This window comes from Pteropus vampyrus, unplaced genomic scaffold, assembly GCF_000151845.1.
Source record: "Pteropus vampyrus isolate Shadow unplaced genomic scaffold, Pvam_2.0 Scaffold17, whole genome shotgun sequence".
Lineage (NCBI taxonomy): Eukaryota > Metazoa > Chordata > Mammalia > Chiroptera > Pteropodidae > Pteropus > Pteropus vampyrus.
In genome coordinates this window covers 1,703,051-1,726,740 of record NW_011888798.1, presented here as the reverse complement: position 1 = coordinate 1,726,740, position 23,690 = coordinate 1,703,051, and the positions used below count along the sequence as shown (strand labels likewise).

The following is a 23,690-nucleotide window of genomic DNA, read 5'->3' as shown; positions in this document are numbered from 1 at the left end:
GAAGAGTTTAGGAATATTTTAAACTGTGCTAAGAGAACATTGCATAGATATGCCTAGTGATATTTCCTGAAAAAGTAGACTATTCGATGAAGACTTTATTTCCAATGAAATCTTTTATGCCATGCAGACAACTTTGAAAGCCCTGGAGCCAATCCTTAAGTACATAGTACTAGTTAGCCAATGTGGATGAGGAAAAGGTGGGAAATTGACCTCGTGTAAATAATGCTGTGCAGTGCCTCTTGTGATGTTAAAATGCTTAAAACTAGTTTAATCTGTGCAGTCAGGACAAGTGCTCATTGTTTTCCAGTTGACTACACTTCTTTGTTATAATTCGTGAGTTAGGAAGGGAGATGACAACTCCAGTTTCAGTTAGAGGAGTTGTAAGTGAATGCACAATTCTCTCTGGAATAGAGTTATTTCTTAGCATGCCCTGAACTTTGTTTGATAATGTGAAATGATGATTTTAAAGCATGTTTTATTTCTTACATAACCACACTGTTTGCACTTCAACAGATAAGAGTGCACAGGCACTTCCATTTCAGGCTACTCCTAATTATGTTTTTAACATTCTAGAAGGGTTATATCTGTAATTTGGTGAGTCCTTCAGTGCATAAATAATTAAATATTATTTCTTTCACACAACATTATGAAGCATTTGTTGTAGGTATTAGTTTCATTCTTGATAAGAAAACCGAAGGTATGGCTACTGACATAAATTGCAAGGCCAGTTTTTAGTTAATCCTCAAAGAAGGGCTCCTCCACGGATTTCCTGATGAACTTTCCCACAGCCTATTATGAAAAACGGCAGGATGTTTTAGTCATTAATTCTCCAGCTCCGTCCTCTTTCCTTGAGTTGTCCCAGTTAAGAGCATCTTCAGGTAGAGGCTAACCCACAAGCTTCGTTAGGAAGGGGCCTATGTGTCTTGTCTACCTGTGTTTCCTGGGCACATAACCATAATAATTACTAGTAAGTATTTGTTGATTCAGTGAATGAATGAATACATCAATGAGAGTGATGGCTCCTTACAGAGATTTGCCAGTCGCAGCTGGGGCTCTCTGCAAAGCTCAGGAACAGTGGACCTCTATCTGACCAATGAACAACTTATGAGTGCACTGTTGTCAAGTGGCTTTCTTGGCCTGGCTTTGCCTGCTCTGCCCATTTCACCCATTCTTTTCCAGCCAACTTGAGACATGGGTCTGGTGCAGAGGCCACCAGTTTTGATCTTACCCTCTGCACCAAAAGAGGTTAGGATGTGAGAATCCTGTTTGGACTGAAGTAAGTGGAAGGGAGCTAAATGCCTACCAGGTGGAAACGGGTTGGGTGTTCTGGCAAAGGTGTTAAAGGAGTTAGCATAGTGTTGTGTTTGTGTAGAACTTGCACACTGGTTCAGCAACCCTCCCATTCAGCATGATCTTCTCCTTCCTTCTGCTATTTCCCTGAGACGATTAGCATGCTGTCCTCAAAGAACTGCCATGACTGAATTCTGCCTGTGTAAGGCTGCTGCCTTGCACTAACAATGGTGGTGCAATAAACAGTGCTATGCAATGCATTGCTCTGCCTGGTGGGAGCATATTGTTGAGGTCACCATCCTCGGTTCTATACTGTGCCTTCTCCAGGGGGACCACAGGGACAAATTTCTCTGTAGTCACATAACCAGGAATAATTGTGACTCTCCTGAGCAAGTGGGTTGTTCCTTGTTTTAGGGACACAGAAATTCATGTAATGGATCATGCCTCACTCTTCATGTAGCCTGTCTGAAAACACAGATTCAAATTTATAGCCTATCTCTGGCAAGTATATAAAACTTTCTTGCAAATTTCACTATATTTTCTCTTAGATTCATTTTATTCATCTACGTTAAATTTAGTTTATCTTATGTATCAGATGCAATTTCTAAAGTTTATTTTAAAAATTAAAAAAATAAAGTTTATTTTTTTTATTCTTATAAACAGACTTGAATCCTTTTGGGAAAAAAAACAGGGTATAAAAAATAAAAATAAAAACTAGTATGTTCAAAGAACACCTTCATTTTATTTTATTTTATTTTTTATTCCTCAGGACCCAATTTTATATCTTTTCTTCCTCTAAACTCAACATCAATCCACCACTGCCTACTGTCATAATCCTTTGTGGATTCTTTTCTTTTTTTTGTAGAAATTTGACCATTATATTAAAAATTAAGGTGTTAATAATTAATCCTGGCAACTGCTACTTATAGCTAAAAGAATTTAGCTAAATTACTTAATCTTTTTCATTTATAAAAAGCGTAACATGTACTTCTTTAACCCTTCACCCCATTCTCCCAGCCTCTCAACCTCCCACCCTTCTGTCCATCATCAAATTGTCCACTATATTTGTGAGTCTGTTTTTGATTAGTTTGTTCTTTTTGTTCCTTAGATTCCACATATAAGTGAAATCATATGATATCTATCTTTCCCTGACTAACTTATTTCACTCAGCATAATAACCTCTAGGTCCATCCATGTTGTTGCAAATGTTAGGATTTCATTTTTTTTAATGGCTGAGTAATATTCCATTGTATATATGAACCATAATTTCTTGACCCAATCATCTGTTGATGGACATTTAGGTTGCTTTCATATCTTGATTTTTGTAAATTGTGCTGCCATGAATATTGGAGTGCATAGATCTTTATGAATTATTGTTTTTGGTTTTCTTTGGATAAATACCCAGAAGTGCAATTGCTGGGTCAAAAGGTATAACCATTTTTAATTTTTTGAGGAATCTCCATACTGTTTTCCATGGCAGCTGTACCAATTTGCAATCACACCAACAATGTATGAGGGTTCTCTTTTCTCTGCATCCTCACCAACACTTGCTGTTTTTTGATTTATTGATGATAGCTATTCTGACAGGTGTGAAGCGATATCTCATTGTAGTTTTAATTTGCATTTCTCTGGTGATTAGTGACCTTGAGCATCTTTTCATATTTTTTATTTTAGCTATTCTAACAAATATGTAGTGATATCTCATTGTGGTTATTTAGCCTTTTCCTAATGGCTTATGATGTTAAACATCTTTTCAAGGGCTTATTTGTCATCTGTGTATCCTCTTCAGTGAAATGTCTGTTTATTTCTTCTGTTTAATTCTCCAGTTAAAGCATCTAGGCCTGGATGTTCTTCATTAGAATGTTTTAACTACAAATTTAATTTCTTAAATAGGACTATTCAGGTTAAATCTTTCTTTTGAGTAAAGTTTTATAGTTTGTTTCTTTCAAAAAAAGAGTAATAATATTTATTTTTTGAAAAGATTGTGAGGATTATATGAAATACTGTATGTAAAGTATCTATTACCTTTTATGACACACAGTTGACCTTTTTTTTTAACACAGTCTTATTAGTAGAAAATGCACTGAAGTTGGAGTCTCTACTTTTTCACTCATTAGCTTATGATGTTGGACAAGTCATTTTACTTCCTTGGACCACATTCTTTCTCATATATAAGTTTATCGCATGGCCTAGATAGTCCTTAGGATTCTAGTTTTATCGTTCCTGGATTCTAGGGCTGGCCCTAAATAACATGTGAGTGTGTGCCCTCACTCTATTCTCACTAGAAATGGCACGAATATATTCACCTGGGCACAGAGAAATCAGAGGGAAAGGGATCTAGATCTGAAGTAGAGAAATGAAAAGGCCCATTGTGTTAGTCTTTATGTTCTCCATTGGTATTGATTATGGTATTTGCAAAGCAGTAGTGTCTTCAGGAGTACCCCAAATTGCTAGTGATTATAGTCTTGAATTCAAGTGGATTTCAAAACACACGTCAGTAAGAATGCTGCTGTTTTGTAATGAGTGGTCTGTAACCTGGTTGCATGGGAATACATGGAGAGGCAGCAGTGGAATGAAGAGACCTGCTACTGCTGGTCAATGATGGCACTGGCCACTGACCATGTTTAGTTCAATCATGGAGTCAGTGAAAACAAGTGTCTCTGTGCAAGATATGGTTTCTATTCAGGAACAATAAGGGATTCCAGAAGCAAGAGAGAATTCATTTGTTAAAAAAGATAAATAAAGAAGAGTTTGTAATAAATGATGTAGAAGAATAAGCTATACTGAAATGAAGCTATACATAACGATTCATCAAGATGCAGGGGAGTTTTGTGGTTAAGAGCATAGCATTTTTAGTGTGTGGTTTGGCCAAGTTATTTAATCTCTCAAAGCCTAAGTTTCCTCATATCTCAGAGGGATATTGATATTTACTTTCTACAGTTGTTCTAAGGAGATAATATAAATGCTGAGCTATATTAGTCATAGGTAATTATTATTATTAAACTATTATAATTATTATAAACTTCAAATGCACACCTCAAGGATTTGCTACTCTTAATCTAATAAAATATATAGAACATAAGAATAAATGTTAAAAACTAACCATTAGATGATTGAATGATTAAAATAAAGAGCAAGTGCAGAGAAAAAAATTCTAATAAATTTTGAATCAGTGCGCTATGTTTACTAGTTTTTAACCTATTATATATTTATTTCTGGGATATTACTGTAAACAGGTAGTCATCTACTTTTGCTTTTGATTGATTTCATTCTGTGTATATGAGGTAGAATTATAAATTAAAGACACTAGTTTCCATAAACTTTCCTCATTTTTCCATAGTCCCATTTTTTTCTACTTCTGTCACCTAAATTTTGTGGGATAAATGTAAATTTGCTCACCTTCTTCAAAGAGAACATTATGACCCTGAATCCCGAAAAATCTGTATTTTGTAACAGAATTTAAAAAAAAAAATGGTAAAAAAATTAACTAGAGTAAAATGTAAAAAAAAAAAAAAATCAATCCTGAAAAAGTGAATGTTAAGATACTGTGGAACTACTGTTACAAAAACAGAGAAACCACTGAAAACTAGTCTGGTTTGGGTTCAAGTATTTTTGTCTCAATAAGCTTCAATTTTGTTTGGTCCACTGAAAATTCAGTGAAATTTTGAGATTCTAAATGGTGACAATGTGTGGTATTTACCGCTTCAGAAGAGAGCACCTGGGAGTGGTGGTTTTCTTGCATTTCACTGTTTGAATCTTTCAGAAGAGAAGTGAAATTCTATAATCTGAATTTCATTGATTTATTTAGTTTTGATATGCATTTTCATGTGCAATTTCTCCTATGTCAAGTCATGTTAGTCCATGTGAATTTGAAAATTTTATAGATAATTTTTCAAGCAGTATTTTCATAGAAAAAAAATAGGACTGAAATCTAGGATTCTGGTTGCATAATACTTAAAATTTAGAATATTCTTAAGTCAATTTTTTAAAGATGTTCCATAATTCTTTATTTATTATTGAATTAATAAATAAAGTTTTTTATTTATTGAATTAATGAATTTAGTTTTTTTCAAGCAGTTTGTATTTAAATTTTTTAAACTATGGTAAAAAATATAAAATTTGCCATTTTAACTATTTGAGTATATAATTCTGTAGTGTTAAATATGTTCACCTTGCTGTGCAACAGAGCTCCAGAACCTTTTAATCTTGCAAAACTGAAACTCTACCCATAAAATAATAACTCTGCATTTTCTCCTCTCCTCAATTCCTGCTCAATTCAGTTTTAATAGGGTTCGTATATGTTTTGTGCTTGCAATTTGAGGAGGCCAAAGATCATTTAGGTGAATTGAAAACTACTTACTTGAAAGTATGGATAAGAGGTAGAAATGAGTGTTCATAACGTTTTTACTAGTAGAACTGTAGAATACTACTTAATGGCACACCTGAAGTACTTGAAAGGTAGATCTCACTAACAGTCTTGCGTAGGAAGATTTACAATCAAAATCAAAACCAGAAACGAATAAGGCAGGAAACCCTGATAATGAAGGAGGATAACTTCTGAAATATGTACATAATTGAGAGTTGTGAAATTATTTTCCACTGAGATCTTTAGAAAGAAAGGAAAATTTCATCTCAATATTGTGATTCAGTTGAGGTACTACCAGCATGCCAAAGGATATGCTAACAGGCTCTTAACTATCTCCTTTCCTAGACTTTTCAAAGCTGTGCTTAAGATGTCTGGTGTGGCCACTGTGTAAGACAAAATCTCAAAGGAGGGGAAGTTGAAATGTAGGTAGTGATATCTCAGAAGCTTCATTTGCTTAACTGAAAGCATTTAAAAAGTGCTCAGGGTACTGGTTGGGAAACCAACATCATGGAAGAGGTTTAATTGCCAGAGAGAGTGAGGTCCTGAAATCCGGGTGTAGTCCTTCATTATTTGTTTAAGAAGTCAAGATGATGAGATGTCATCTTACTGACTACCATCACCATCATCTTTATAGCTGAGATGAACTAATATGATAGGTGAAATATGGCATACTAATAATGATGATGATGGTGTTGATGAGATGGTGATGATGATGATAGTGATCATCTGAACTCATGGATGCTCTACCCTTCTATCAGATCTCTTGTCTGAAGTCTCAAACTTTGGAAATTCAAAGTTTAATGATACTCTGTAAACCTCCACAGGGTTAGATGTATAGAGCTCATGACCTAGAGTCACTTAAGACTTTGTTCTAATGTGTTTCAGGTATATTTTACATTAAACAGGTTTTTATATGTCAATCTTGGAACTTAATTATTATCATTTATAAACTTATGTTTTTGCTAAAAATATATTTTGAGTCCAAAAATATAAATTAAAAATTTTGAGGAAAGACCTTTTTTAAATAGAAATTTGTTCTTGTAATTCTATATCAGCATTTAATAAATATTTTAATTTGGTTTTGGAATGAAAGCTACAGCTTAGTTTTAATAATAAAGAGCAGTAGGGTAGCTAAAAATTGAATAATATATTGCATGTAAGTTCTTGATACATATTGGTCAAATTAATTAAATACAAAGTCATTTATGTTTAGTTATTTTTGACATTGAAATATAGAATAAGAGGTTTTAAACTTCAATTGCATTTTATAATGATGCTTTTCTTATTTTGATATTAACATGGATTTTCATGTCTCTGAACTCACATGTTTTGCCTACTCTGGGCTTATTCTGACTGGTGAGGAGAGTTAACCTAAAATTAAAAATATGTTGTAAGCATTCTACTAATCAGTTAATCCAAGCAAAAATAATCAAGTACAAAGGGTGTCTATACTACTTAGTTTAGGTAGCGATATTCTATAGGAAAATGTGATGAAAAGGAATGAGCAGTTATAGTGAGCTATTTAACTATATCTAGGTTGCCAATATTATTTTTTTAAGGTTCTTCCTTAAAAAAGGAAGAGTTATTTTTTTAAGAGTTATTTTTTTAAGGTTCTTCCTATGATGGAGTATATAGAGATATTTTTAAGAGTTATTTTTTTAAGAGTTATTTTTTTAAGGTTCTTCCTATGATGGAGTATATAGAGATAACCCCAGTTTTAATTACAATATATTGACATATGAAGGAAAAACATCTCTTACCTCATTTATGGCTTTGAATTGATTAGCTGATTTGGCCTCTAAGCCTGGGTTCTTTTCCTTTTTTAAAACCCCATCTGATTCGCTCTCTCTTTGTTGATGGGATGGCCTTCGGGCTGGAGGAAGATCTTTCTTAAGGCTGCATTCCACTACTAGGACCTACATCAGAATTAATACAATGAGCACACTCTTTGACCAGAATTGTCATCTATACTTGGGGACATTAAACAATGTGGAAAGCGTTCAGGGAGCGATAGATTTGGCACTGGATTACAACCCGAATGGCCTTGTAGTTAGGTTTAGGGAAACTATAACAGTTTCATCAATATTTATCAATAATTGAATGTTTTCCATGTGCCAGGTGCTGTATGCATCATCTTGTTTAATCTTTGCAAAACCTTGTGAGGTAAATCTGGTTAATCCCATTTCGAGATTAAAAAAACCGAGATTCAGAGAAGTTAAATCATGTTCCTCAAGTTTATGCAAATGGTAAAATGGACCTGAAATTCACCCAAAGATTGTCAGACGCCAAGGCAAATATGTCAATTATTCTGCTAGTGCTTATGACAGTAGTTGTGGAAATTTGAGACATGGTTGCTGTTCTTTGGGTGATCGTTATGTTCAGTTATCGCCAATTAAATTTGAAGTTCTTTATAGTTCTCTTTCGTTCTGCTTCCTTCCTTTTTTCAACTCTGGTTATTCTTCCCACTTCCCATATCACTTTCAAGTTGGAAACAAAGGCTATAATTCTTGCCCATTCTCTGCCTGCACCACAAAACTTGGATTAATTAGGACACAGGAGTCAGACATATGGTGACTGGACAGTTTCTCTTTCTATGTACTTCAGTCCAGCTATCAGGATGAATTTAGATTAGGAATACTCAAGGATATCCATGAGTAATAACTATAAGCTTTGTCATAGATAACTGTATTGGGTGTGTTTAAATGTACAACTCTGTTTTTCTATTATTATGTGATATTTCATGTTGACTTGTCAAACTGAAAAATACCCATATTGATTTTACAGAAAGCTTCACATGTGAGATAAATGCACTCAAAGACTCCTCACAAGTAGCTCTTTGGAGCTTCAGATGTGAAATGGATCATTCCTCAATCTGTAAAAGACCCTTCTGTGAAGCTCTTCAATCAAACCTAAGAATTCAAGGTGAAATTGAGGGGAGGATGGGAAACCCCTAGAGGAAAATTTGAGTGAACTAGCTGAGAAAGGAACCTGGGGTATTTGCTACCACTTCCCCCCCGCCCCGCCCCCACCAGTTCTTTTCTTTAGTATAGGAAGGCTGTCAATCAATGCATGACCTTACATGCTGTATGTATATAATACCTGAGTACAATGAAACAAGCTATAGAGGGATGGTCACATGCACCTTTGATTTCTTTCCTTTTGCCATTTTTTTTTGACAACCGTCAGGTTATTTTTAAAGTGGCTATTTTATACAGACTTATTATTAGAGTTTCTCTTTCCACCAAATTAAATTATTTATTTTGTGATGTTTGATAGGATGATTTTTTTATCTTTTGAGAAAAGCACAAATAATCTTTTGAAAAAAGTTAGTGGTGTATGATAACTACTTTAGTTTGAAAGAATTGTCATATTTTGTTAAGTAATGATCCAAGTAAGTACATCTTATTTAGGCATCATGTTTGTAGATCATGTAATGACTTTTAATTAGTTTGCTTCCAGTAAAGCAATAAGACAGAGTTACCTCTAGTAAGGGAAACAGCATTCTTCTGAAATTAGTTTTCATGTTACATTTTTTATTTATTTGGGGGCACATTTTCAGTTGGATATTTCTAGGTTAATTAGAAAAACTCTAGAATTTTCAATGGGCTATTTAGTTTGGGGGAGCGATGAATCCTTACACCAAACCAAGTAATAAAAACTATGCTCTGGAATTTATGCTCAAATATAGAATATGTTTGATAATAGTTTTTAATGCTCAAGCTGCTATGAAATGATTGGTATCCCATAACTGTGTCATAGTTTTCCTACACCATGGAGACTGTTGTTTGTAAAGCTCACATATTAGTATAATCTTAAGAGCATATTAATTGCCCAGGAGGTTTATATATTTGCTCTGCACATGTGATTAGAGATCACGGCAGCTTGCTCATACGGCATAATTTTAGAGATGGAGAAAATGACTATTGTAATACTTGCTACTCTCAGTTTCCTCTACAGCAATGCCCTTACACCTTTCTTTTTGAGGCGTTTTGTAGCATCCTAAACAGAAGGATATTGAAGGGAGCTGATTCTGCTTTGATCCCTGTGCTTGTTGTCAAAGCGCTTGGGATTGAAGAGACTGTTGGCTACAATTGACTGTGACAATTAGGAGATGATCAGAGCCCTAGAGTGGAGCACTTAAAGGGTAATTTACATGTCAGTTTGTCGAATAAAAAAAGATATTCAGCTAAGATTTTTTTTTCCCCTCAGAGCCTTGTAAACTGCAATTTGTGCTCTGGTAAGAAAAACCTGGCAGAGGAGTTAGGATGGCCATTACCATTTGAAAAGAAGCAATCATAAGGCCGCTGCTGAGCCCTTTGTCCACTAAAAATGCTGATTTGCAGGCAGTGAGTGAAAAAGTGGAACCATCACTAAATAAAACCTTGAGCAAGGTAACTACCCGCCCCCCCCCCCTTGGTGGCTTTTTAGTGTTTGTTAAAGGTGCTTTAAAAAATGTATCTTAAATCCTGTACTTACTATCAGTATAACATTATTATCGGTCATGAATGTACTTTCCTAAAAAAATAATAAAAGGATGCATTGAGGAAGTGGTAGGTAGAACACACACCAACAGTCAATTGAAAGGGGCAACGCTGTCAGATGTATCTTATTCTTTTCTCTTTTGTATATCATCATAATTTTCCTCTAGTCATCCTTTGCACTACACTATTTCCTCCTTACTGTATCAGTGTGCTGATTTTTTCATTTTTATTTATACTCAAATTTTATAGTGGTAACTGTATTTCTAACCTTCACAGGTTGACCCAATTTGGGTGCACCTGGCTAAAAAAAAATAATGTAGTTTCGGTCCATGATTTGCTATGTACATGCAGTCATTTCTATACTTTTCCATTAGGTAATCTATATACACAAGTCAAAAAAGTGGCTAGAAAACTGAAAGAAGTTAATTGCCAGTAAATACATAGTGATAGCAGTTACACATCATCTATTTAATTGCCAAATAGAATAAGAAAAATTAGTTATTTCAAAAATTTTTGAGTCTTCCGCCTGCCACAGAAATCATTAACAACAAGAACGACATATAGTTGCAATATTTTCATGTGGATAATTGTCAAAAACAAGAGGTAATGTATGACACAACCATCCTGTCCAGACATATTTAAATTTGGTGTGTGTCTATTTGATTCAGAGATGTATATGAACTTTCAGTGGCAGATACATTTTACATTCTGTGTTTGATACTTGAGTGTAGTGAAGTGAATTTGCAGAGAGGCAGCACAAGGTTAGAAAGGAGTTTGTCTTTATCCTGAAACATCAGCCTTTATTGATGAGCTAAGAGCATGTATGGCTTTCAAAAGCCAGAGGCTCCAACAGCCCATTGCTGTTCCTCCATGTCCTTTACCTGGATACTGTATGTCCAGAGACATTCACTAATTCCAAATTAGAGGGCTTTATTTCTCTTCATTTGAGTCTAATACCTTAACAACAACAAGACATTTTTTTTTTTTTCAAGGGATGTCTTGTGAAAGGAGTTGCATTCTACTTTTGGAGGTTTCTAAAAATAACAGTAGTCAGTGGGGAGCCTGGTTGAGAGAAGGCAGGAATTCAAAGACAGATATTGGTGTCTCCTCTGTTTTGCAGGAAGGCCCTGAACTTCTTAATAAAGTTTTATAACTCTCTAGTTTTCCTTGTGTGCACGCTCCCTTTACAAAGAAGAACATGCAAGTAAGAAAAAATGAGAATGAGTAGGTTAGAAAAGGTTATTAGGTACAAAGAAGGTAATGAGAGAGTCAGAGAAGTACTTTCTAACAGTGTGTCTGGAGAATGCAGGCAACGGCAAATCTGTATCAAAAATCAGGCACAGCAGGAGGTATTGGTCTCCCAGGTAATGGGTAAATGATGAGCAGATGAGCCATCCTCTATTGATTTAAGCATTTTGTTCCAGCCAGTCACAATTAACTTTGATTTGTTTTTACTTTCCTCTTATAGGTTTGCATTTAAAACACTCTTGGAGCACTAATGGTATAAAATTCTGGTAACTGCATATTCTCTTTTTAGAGAGGTAATGAGTGAATGAATGAAAAAGCAAGGATTATTTGCCATTTTAAGTGGGGATTGTCAGATTTCTACTTGACTGAAATTGTTTTGGGAGGTGAGTTGGAACAAGAATCTTGCAGCTAAAATGAAGTGACTCTGCATGTAGTTTTTGGATATTTCTCTTCAACAAAGAATTTTGCAGGTTTGTTCTGGGACTTACAAGTTGATTTAAATTTTATTTACAAGAGATTATTTAGACAAATCACATGACAACATTTTTAAGTATGTGTATTTGACTTTCAAGTATATGGGAGTCTTTTGAAAACTCATTTGGAATTATTTGAAATGAGTTTTCCTATTACCATCATTTTTTTTTCAATATACAAATTGCCATGTTGTGACAAAATAAATTTTTGAAATGCTTTGAGAGTTTTTAGAAATGTGCCTAATAAAACAATATGTAAATTGTTAGAGTTAATTCACATGTTAATTTATTGAAATGTTGCCGCTACTAAAAAAGTTCTAGAACCTTTAGGATGACATTCCAGAACATTTACTATCTTGTTTTTAACAAGTTGCTCTTTCTTTGTACTTATTTGGAGGTGACATCAGAGTTGCCAGATTTAGCAAATAAAAATAAAAAATGCCTAGTTAAATTTGAATTTCTGATAAATAATAAATGATATTATTGCCATTTTATCTGGCCACCCAAGCTGGTACTCTGATTGGCTAGATATTCCAACCATGAGTTGAACAGACAATTTAGTTATTTATAAATTATAAATTGTCATGTATAAGTCACTTTGCCTTTCACTGTCAGATTAGGCCAACCAACTTGCTGCCTTCAAATAGAAACCAAAAGACTTTTTAACTCATTAATGCTGAGTTTAATTTCCCCCATCATGTTTCGAGGGCTGTGACTCGTCATTTCAAATATATTGTAATTTCTGCCTGACTAATATAATAGAGACGTCAGAGAAGGTGGTTGAGGGGTCTGGCTTACCTACATTGATCAGGGTCTGACTAGAATGTTTGGTGGTTATAGGGATAGATAAATAAATCATGCAATGAGAATGCATTATCGATGTGAAGCCACATTTTTCCTTCCATGGCAGTGTTATGACATAGGTAGTCAAATCTGAAATGCTTGTGATTCTGATCCTGGTAGAATCTTCTGGAAAGGGAAAGATTCTATGTCTTTGTACTTTTAGTTCATTTAACTTTGTTCACAACGATCTAGTTACCGTGAAAGAAGGTAAGCTAAAATTTACAGAAAATTCGAATTATCTTTGGGGCCAACTTTCATTTTTGCTAGTATCGTTTCCATCTTAGTTAGTCCAGGCTGCTATAACAATATACCATTGACTGTGTGGTTTATAAACAAAAAAAGTTTCTCGTAGTGCTGGAGGCTGAAGTCTGAGATCAGAGTGTCAGCATGGTCAAATTCTTGAGAGGGCCCATTCCAGGTTTGCAGATGGCTGTCTTCTTCCTGTGTTCTCACGTGGTGGAAAGCAGAGAGCACTAATCCCATTCATAAGGGCTCCACACACATGACCTAATCGCCTCCCAAAGTCTGCACCTCCTAATACCATCATATTGGGTGTTAGTATTTCAACATATGACTTTGGAGCAGGGGGACACAAACATTCAGTTCATAACAATTTCTCACTGTCTTGATGCTTTTCATCAGCATCTGTCAGATACTGTCTGGTAGGAGGACTATTTGTAAAACAAAAGTTTGGAGCTCTGTATCCTATCCCATAAGTCCCCTTCTAATTTCAGCCATAGCTTCAGTGGGCAGTTCTCTGAGAGCATAGGCCTCCAGAACATTTTTTGTCTTCCAAGTTTCTTTCTGAGAGCCTTCTCTGGAACTGCAGAATCCTGCTCAATGTGCTTTCTCAAGCTTATTGTGAAATGTGAGGGGGAATTAACACCCTCAGGAGCAGCTCTCAACTGATGGAAGACAGGAGTCTGGGGATAAATGTTCCAGCCATATATCTTTTAGACAGGCGGTTCTGAGAGCCACAGGCTTCTCAGGGGTCCCATCTTCAACAGCAGAAATCTTATGTATGCTTATGGTACATTATTTAGTTTTCCCCCCAATCCTGCCTCATTCTTTCCATTCTCTCACACTTATTTCTGGTGACAACCAACATGTATCTAATTCTTTGCCTCAGGCTCTGCTTTCAGGGGAACCCCAGCTGAGACACTCCTGATGCTCTCTTTCTGCCAGTACCATAGTTCTCTCTTTGTTCTAGGTCTAGGTATTTTGCTTCCTGTGGTTCCATCAAGGTTTACTCATTATTAGAGGAAAAGAGTTCTGCTTCTGTACCTACCATGAAAACTGAGTCATTTTGGTTACCAAGCACTTCACGCACATTCCCCTTACTTAAACTCTCCTTTTACAATAAAAAACACTTTCTAGCGAAACCCTACTATGTGTGAGGGCATATGCAAAGGCATTTATGCACATTGTCTCATTTTGTCTTAAGCGTGTCACCAAGAAAGAATCAGTATCTCTATTTTAAAGATAAAGAAACTGAGAATCAGAAAGATTGAAGGATTTTTTCCAAGACCACAAAGCTAGTAAGTGGAAGAATAAGCAGTGAGTTCTGATCTGAGTCCAAAGCCCATTCTTTTAACCTCTATACTATTGAGTTCACCATATAAAGCTTATAGAAATTAAAATTTCTTTATCAAATACTAATATGAGTGGCTGAAGAGATAACTGAATAGAAAGTAGCGACAAAAAGAGTTGGTTTATATCAAATAAGGCAAACATTTTTAAAAGAAACTTTTGTTCTTCTGCTCAGGCCCATGGTGCCAGCTAGATGGTCAAGTTTTGTGGTCTTCTTATGGCCATGAAGCTCCATAGTCACTAATGAGATCAGATTGGCATGATAAACAGTATGGAAAAACCCATTAGGGCACAGCCCTGAAGGCCATCCCGTTTGGACGCTTTTCCTATGCAAAGGGAAAAAGTAGGGTTGATGCCAAACAGCCAAATTCTGCCTTAGAAAATGTGTCAGGGTCCTGCTGATCAAGAATGACAATAAGTAAGTAAGTAAGTAAATAAAAAAAGTAAAAAAATAAGTAAAGAAAATAGTAAATCATAGCCTTTGTACCCAATGATGGTTGCTTGAATTTTATTAAGAAAAATTATGAAGTTCTGGTTGCTGGATTTGGTTGCAAAGGTCATATTCTTGGTGACTTCCTGGGGTGTGCTTTAAGGCTGTCAAAATAGCCAATGACTTTCTTTTGTCCTTAAACAAAGGCAAGAAGGAAAAGCCAAGATCATAAGTTTTGATGGTAAAAACATGGTAGTAAAATATTTTAATTTGCCAAAAAAAAAAAAGCTTCAAATATCAACTTATAACTGAACAAAAATTTTGAAGTACTGGCTTCATCATAAAACCTGGAGCTCCACAAATCTACGTCTCTTTTGGTTCACAGTGCCTCACGCATGGTAGGCCTTGAAAAATACACATCGGGAGAATTAATTGGAATATTGTAGAATATAGTGTAAATGTACTTTAATGAGCTCAAATTTTTAGTGGTTTATTTTATTTAAAAATTGACTTTAGCATCTTTTAAGATAATTTGTTACTTGAAAAAATTAAAATTCTGATATGTCATATAATTTAAGACAAAGTTTTTAGAAAAATGTTATAACATTGTTCTCAATGAAATATAGTGACTTCAGTTAATTAAAAACTATTGGAGGCAGAGGGAAGTGGAAAAAATTCGTCTGATGTTACAATAGGCACATAATTAGAGAGGTCTGGAAGTGCTAGAGTACAAAGGTCAAAAGCAGTAAATATGAACTTCTGTGGAGACAGGGAAAGGCTACCCAGAAAAGCCACAAGAAGATCTATTCTCCACTTGAAAAAGGGTGGGAGAGTCAGCAACCTTTACAATTTTGCTTGGGAGAAATGACGACCCATGGCGGCTTTTTTCTGACTCTCCCCAGCTTGGTAAAATTAACGTATTTCATAAACATTAGAATTCCGAACTCCGTAGGAACCGACTACATTTTGGGGTCACATCTATAAACCTAGTATCCTTATCCAACAGCATCCCGTGATGTAGAGATAGGAGCTTATCCATAGAAATCTTCCTTAACTTTAATGATAGGACTTCAAATTTTCTGCAAATTACCACACAGTTAGGAATCCAACTATATGACAGTTTCTAAAACCTTCATGGAGTTTTGAACTAAAAAGTTTTGAACAATAAAAAGGATGAACATATGCAACTGTAAGCTTTGCTGCTTACAGTTGGTTTCTTGTGGCAGCTATAGTAACTGGTAGCTTCTTAAGAGTGAAAGCAGAAACCACTGCAGTCTCAGTGCCATCATCACTGGCAGGATTAGCCACACCAACGAAAAATAACAACATCAGATGTAACTCGATCTTTCCATGGTCAGCAATGAGAGCTATGTAACAAGCAAAAGTAGATTTAGTCTGTTAGATTGCCAAACTGTGAAACAAAAGTCTAATGTTTTGCCATTCAATATGTTGGACGGGAATACTTTCAGACAGATTCACTACAAACTAAAGGAAACTCAACATGTGTATAAATGTATAAAGGATACTTTTTAAACTCTTTGTAGAAGAGAACCAAACTTCTCCTTGCCTATAGGTTGTTATTTTGGCTGAATTTCAATAGATAATTTAAAACGTAAATAATAGAAAAGGATATAATTATTATATGTTTAGTTATAAACCAATTACTATGTCTGAATCTTAATTAGGATTAGGATATATGAATCACTGCAGCTAATATAGAAATTATTATAAGCTACACAATTGACCCAGTTAGAAAAATTAGACTCATGTACACCTTTAAATAACTAATGCTAGCAGTGGGAACAGACTCCGTTCAGAATATTTGTTAGACCAATTTTAGGAAAGTCCAGGGTATCTTCTCCCCAAATGCCTAAAGTCATATCAGATATTCAGTCTGTCTATATTTAAGCTTTTCTTTGGGTAACAGAACTCAACCAACTTAGAGGTGTTGAATAAATATCTCAAATTATAAAGATGTATGTATGAACTAAGAAGTATTTAGTATTGTCATTAGGTGGACATTTGTGACTTTTCACTTTCACTGATAGAAGCATTCCCTTCTCTGTACTAATGCCAAAAGTACTGTTTGAATTAGAACTCTTTTTGATTCTTTGGGTCCAGAAGTACGGAGTCTTTATGCCCATCCCCTTTCATAGCAGAGAGAACTTTTTTCTTCTTACGTATGTATCACCTATGGTTGCTGGCAGAGTTGAGATTATTACCGGAAGTTAGGAATAGAGGTGACAAGCTATGAATCCCCACCACATACTATACAGATAACAATGAGCTCTCTGGGATGGAGCCCAACATTCTTGTGAGATAACCATGCTTTCTTACCTTTAAACCTCGGGCTCAGGAAAATGGCTTCAATACTTTTAAGTAAGAAAGATCTTACTTGGGTACATTTGCTGTTCTTCCCATTTAGAAGCGTATCAAGAAGATAATAGTGGACTATCATAAACGTCAAGCTTTGAAAAAGTGACCTTTTGACTATGTTGTAAGTCAATATTGACTTTGATATAGAAAAGTTTTCCAGTTCTTCCTAAAATGAATGATAAGTAGCATGGTCAGGATTACAGGGTGAGTGTTTTGTCCCTGGATCTCTCTGCTAGAGAGGTAGGAAGGGGCCAGACCAACATACATGGTCCCCATATTTAAGTTTTTCTTGATTAACAGCCCTCTTACATAATTTCTGCTTGTCACCAGGGACTTGATTGTGTTGTCACATAATTAATTCTTTGACTAATAGTCTATGATCTTAAAGAGGTTCTGACTTTACATCTAGGCAAAAATGTAGGCACCGGTAGAATCTAGTTTCTAAATTTTTATTTTATTATTCACTTATTTTCTAAGTGCAATGTTCTCTAAACACTGAATCATCACTTAAAACTTAATACTTAATGATACTTAATATAGTACTTAGAGGATAAGTGACTAGTGATATAAAATCAGTCCACTATAACTAAATATTACAAAATTTGCAAGCAGACTGATCTGGTAGAATAAAATAGGGCACAGAAAACATAATTTCCCCACAGAACTCTAGTTATGTGAACTTGAATAGTCCTATTGCCTCTAAGACTTCCTTTCCCTGATATTTTAAATAACGAAATTGAAACAAATGATCTTTAATTTTTTCTCAGCTCTATGTTCTATGTATTTGTTGAATGATGATTAAGAACATAACTACATAATAAGTGCTCTAATTGGAAGGATATATTTTTATTTTTCTTGACTGTTTCAAATTTTAATAAATTTAATTTAGGTAGAATACTCATTTTCTGTGGAACTCTAAGAATATATTAAGCTTTTGACTAAAACTTTTGTTTTTTTGATGGATAGGCACAAAATAATTAAGACTTTATAAAATGTTTTGGCCTTTTTCACATGCGTAAAAAATCCAGCAATGAAAGCAAACACTTGCTTTATTTAGCGAAGTGTACACAGGCTTTTGTTAGTTCCAGGATGATAACAAGGTGTTAGAATCATAGAATGTAGAACCGCAGATTTATGTTTGGTAGACTGCCAGAAACTGCAGGGTCGAAAGAACATGTCGATTTAGGTACATTCTCAAGATTTTGTTATCCAGTGTTAGGCTGTTTGACCATTTTCAGGATTCATTTCTTATTTCTAATTTTTAACCTCAGAATAATTCTTAGAATACAAATATGACTGACTGAAGGTTAGCTGTGGAATTTAGTAGGTTATAAATACAGATGGTAAGAAAAGTAAAATAGCAGAAAAAGTTAATTTGACCAAAACTAAAGAAAAGCCAACTTTAATATGTCATATATTATTTGGAACACTTAAAAACATATTTGTTCATCAAGTCTGAAAATGTGTTCAGAATTTATTTTAAATTATTAAACTATTAACTTTTATATTTCACATCCATAGCTTACTTATTGTATTACAATCTCTACATCTTTGAAGTGGGTTGCTTTTATCAGTATTTCATACCTGAAATGTCAAGTTAATATTATTGATGATGGCAATAAATTAAGATTTGATTATTTAGATATTTTCTATTGAGCACAGTTTACAATATTATCAATAATTTTTTGATAGCTAAATGTGTTAGATTATCTTATAAATGCATACCCTATACATATTGTGCCTTTCTGAGTTACCATGATTGATATTTATAATTATTTATCATTATAATGAAAACTATCATTATAATGTATCAACAATAAGGCACTACATAGGATTAATACTGTGTGTAATTTCCAGAGGTTCAAATACCTAATAGATTTAAAGTGGGCCGAAAGGAAAAATAAAAGACACATTCTGGACTTTAGATAGAAAATTGATTCGATATCAAATTTAGGGAGAAAACGTGCCAATAAGAAAATGTATTTTTTTCAGAATTAAATTCAGCATTTGTTACTTAATAGCATTTGTCATTTTCCAATTTTTCATATGTAGCAAATTAATTTAAAATCATTTTGCTCTTCCAAATGCCTTTGTGTATTGTGTTTCTTTTCTCATTTTCTTTTGGATAACATTTGAGAAAAAATAAGACTACAACAGTCATTGATTACAGTCAGGATGGAAGACAGTTGTAAGACCAAGGAACAGGTGGAGTATGTACGATGAGAATATTCACTTTTTGTGCCACCATTTTGTAGTTGCTCAAAAAAAAAAATTTTAGCAAATGGTGGATATTGTTTCTTTACAAAAAATGGTTCTGTACTGGATCCATCTGCGAAGTATAAACATGTCATCAGCACTCATTTTGCATCTCCAAAAAACATTCCCCATGTCCATATTTGATTTTCAAGTGCATCTGTGCACTGATGGAAACCCTCCCAACATGCTGCCACACAATTGCAAAACCCACACATTTCTGTCTTTGAATCAAGCTTTCACCAGAGCCTGGCCTCCCCTGGGTATAAGCTTGTTTCGAAGTTGCAAAGGTCCTCCGGGTGACCCCAATAAAAGGAACTTCAGTGTCCATGGTAAGGTTAAGTTATTCCTTTTAGGGAGATGATTTCGTCCATGAGGTTTTTTCTTACTTTTCTCCAAAATATTTTTTGTATCTTAGAATTTTTCTTTTTGTGCCCACACTATGTTTCCCTAGTTATTAGCACTTGTAATATTGAGTTTCTCAATGACTAAACTCATATTTAAGAAATGAAGTGAAAATCTTGACATTAGTTTGGTTACGCAGAAAGTTTAAGCCGAAAAAGCAAGGGAGTTCATCTCAGAAAGTTGAAAAGCAATCATCCTGAATTCTATGAGTCCCTAATGTTACGGATAACCATATAATCTAGAAAAATTATAATATCACTGAAAATATTTATTCGCTTCATAAATGAATTTAGAAATAGACTCTTTGGTAAAGAAGAAAATTTTATTTTACCTCATTATTTTCCCTACACAGAACTAGAGTTACCTTTGCTATAGAGCAATAGAGTAAGCTTTGCCTGTCATTTTTAATCAGGTTGTTTTAGGTAATTTTTGTTATGCCCCTCATTACTGAATTGTTTATCAATAGGTGCAGCAAGTGTCACTAGCTTTTCTCATCAAACCAGGTCTGACAAAGCAGCACAGTGCATGGGAAAGAGGCAGCTAGGTGAAACTAATGCCGTAGATGTTTGATTCATTAGGAGCTTATTGTTAACGGGGATGTCTGATTGTAAAGGCTCAGTCAAGCAAAAGAGTGCAGAGTAATCAGTCGGATTTATAGTTTGCAGGGCTCAGAAAAAAAAAAAATCAACATAAACCTTTGGATATAGCAGAAACAGAAAAATCCCCTTTGGGCAGCCCTAACCTGGAACCAGCCAAATAAGGTCATGCTACATGAAGGTTTCCTGTTAGGTGATGGGAGATAGAGGCGGATTAGAGCCATATGGCATGGCCTATCATACCTTCTGACTTAAGATAACAAAGCCAAGCTTTGTGCTTAGCTGTTTTTGACTGACATCATCAATTTTATTTTATGTTGGTCACCTCCGGTAACAGGAAAAAATGGCCTGGAGTTGATAACACATGCCTTTTTTTTTCTTTTAGTATTAAGATGCCTAGAAGCTAGTTTTGTGCTGTTAAAAATTTCAAAGAATTAGTAGCTTGCTCTTCTATCACCCATCCTCCAGCAACTGTCAGCCCCACTCCCCCTTGTTTTCAGTTTGTACCTTGCAAATGAGAGGCAGCCTTATTCAGAACCAGATGTAAGGCTCCTAGAGAATGAGCATAAGCTGGTGTACTTTAAGCCTAATGGGAAGTTTTATATGCAAGGGCCTTGAACTGATTAGTATAATTCCCTCTTTAATACAGCTGTCCCTCCAGATTAAGGTAAACCAAATGTTGCAATCAGAGATTAGTGTACCTTGCCAGTTATTAACATCCCCGGTGCTCAGCGAGCACGTCAGATGCTAATGCTGTGTATTTATTTGCCACTTCCCCACTGTAACTTGAACTTCTGCACCTGTTAAAGCATTCCAGTGAAAAGAGGGGCATTATTGGAAAGCAGAAGTTTTATACCTGTACACCTGTTTTGTTTTGTCACAGCTTAGATTTTCTTTTGGCGTGCCAAGACTGCCAGGTGCTTTAATCTGCTACTCTGGTTTTGTAAAGAAAGACTTTGTGTGCTAAATTGCATTTGTTACTTTCATATGCTTTCTTTTATACAACTGGAGAGCTGCTCACCTAAACTGCTGGCGTGTGTGCATGCGTGCCTCTGTGTGTGTGTGTGTGTGTGTGTGTGTGTGTGTGTGTGTGTGTGTGTGTTTTCTTTTAGGAAAGAGGTAAAGAGTGAGGTTTCTATCCCAGACAACACACTGTGTCTTCTGGTTCCTCAGCTTCAGCAGTGTCTTAAGTCACAAGGTGGGTCTCACAGCTGTAATATATTTGGCAGGATATCCTGCCTTCTTGCAACCCAGATGTCAAGAAAGACAAAGTCCTGGCTATCTCAGAAAGATCTGGCTGTGTTTCTTTCCCTCATCGGCCCCTACCGGGGCATGCTTGGACTTGGGGGCTGAACGTATGCAATAAACACACAGGAGAAGCTCGGGACAGTGGTCAGGTTAGGACTTTGATAACATTTGGTCCAGTGTCAGTGCTCCTTGATTCTTTTTCTTCAGTGCGGGAGATGATCCTTGCAAGTAAGAGGGGAAAGAAAAGGAAAGTTTGAGGAAGAGACCTCATATTTGTTAAATAAAGTGACTTTGTGATTTCTTTCAGCATCTTTTCTTTTATTACTCAGAGATTGAGAGTAAAAAAGTGCTTTCTGTGAAAAAGGCATAGTTTGCTAAGTAACCACTAGGGTTATCTCAGGGTCTGACTTTTTTTTTTTTTTTTTTCCCATATGTGAGTTAAAGCATGTAGCTATGCTCTTACAGAGCAATCACCTGATGCCAGCAGTGGTGGTGCAACACCAGCCCTCTCACTCCAAGTTTTGTCACAGACAGGAAGGAGCCATAGTTTTCTAGCTAACCCGTGACACTGGAAGCAGCTACTGGTTGGTTCAGGTTGTTGTCAGTGCTGGGGGAACATTGCTTTCGCTTGCCCTCTTTTTTCCAAGCTCCATCTTGGTGTTTGCACGTTGATTGCCTGGTGCAGAGTTTCTCCATATTACGGTTTAATTGCAGATTTTTAAAAAAGACAAAAATATGTTCATATCTTAGGAATTATGTCTTGCAGCCTACTAAATATGCTAATGCAGCACTAAGCAGGGATAAAGTTCTTGCCATACCCCCCAACAGTTGCGTGGAACCCGCTGCCAAGTGATTGTTAATTGTGAAGCACAAGCAGGCTTTGCAATCCATCTTAATTGTCATACTTACTTCAGGTTTCGTGATAAGGCTCCATGTTCTGTTTAAAGTGACAATGTTGACAAGGGGAAAGGGTGTGGGTCTGAGCCTGTGGTTCTGAAGGGGTTGCGTGCTCTGACCTGCCGAAGGTTGATATGGACGGTCTGTGAGGGGATTTTAGTTGTCATGGGGTCCCCAGGCGGTTGAATGGAGAGACTGTCTGTCCTGCTTTTTCCTGTTAGGATCCTGACACGTGGAGCATTGATGAACTCAGCACAACGTTGAATAGGAGCTTTTTGGCAGCTGAGACACTGGGGCTAAGCTGCAGGTCAGAGATAACACCAGTGCGGATCTCCTCCTGCACAGTGACTAGCGTGCTTTCTTCCCTCCTGAGTGCAGGAAATGGCTCATGTTAAATACGTTCACTTTTCAGTTTTCCTTTCTTCTAAAATGGAGCTTGACAGATTGGACTTTTCAGCTCCCCCCTTTTTCACCACCTCTGCTTTCTACCTCAGAAATACTCTTCAGGAAGCAGGAGTTAATCTTGGTGAGGAAATGATAAGGTGATGCTTGATTTTCAGGGGAAAGCAGAAGGATATGGCTGCCTTGTTGCTGCACATAAACTTGTAACTCCCTACCTTTGAGGCTTTTGCCTTCACATCTCTTCAGGGCAGACCAGAAGAGGAACAGAGTGAAGAGCCTGCTATCTGGACGGATATAAGAGAGCAGCACATAGAGTTATGTAGCATTAGAGGACAGGAAGGACACATTTGGGAGGCAATGCTGACTTTTAAAGAGGAACTTCTCCAGTGCTTATGTGGCCCTCCACCCGAAGGGTGTATCACTACTGACACCAAAATCCTTCTGCGTTGTTTTACATGCAGCTGAGTGGTATAGGTTTTCAGAAATATGGAGAACAAAGAGAAAGTGGCAGCAAGTGCTACTTTAATAATCTTTTTGCTAACAGGTTGTGTTCACAAAAGTGATGTAGAAAGAATTCCAACTAGTTTTAGTATCTGCCCTAAACTTGGGCTGTCAAAGTTTCATTTAAAGAAAAGATATTAGAAATCGAACCTCATGTGGTATCGATTACTGACTGTGAAACTAATAAATTGAAACCTCCTCCAAACCATGTCAAATTCTGACTTGAGGTATATGTGTATGGCATCAGTGAGATCTGAATCTTTCCTTTTCTCTCTTTGAGTAATTGATGTA

At 35.8% G+C, this 23,690-nt stretch overlaps 1 pseudogene; it reads left to right on the top strand.

Moving 5' to 3' along the window:
• The first annotated feature begins 14,484 nt into the window (after positions 1 to 14,484).
• Positions 14,485 to 14,953, top strand: LOC105288325 (annotated as a pseudogene).
• The last annotated feature ends 8,737 nt before the right edge of the window (positions 14,954 to 23,690 follow it).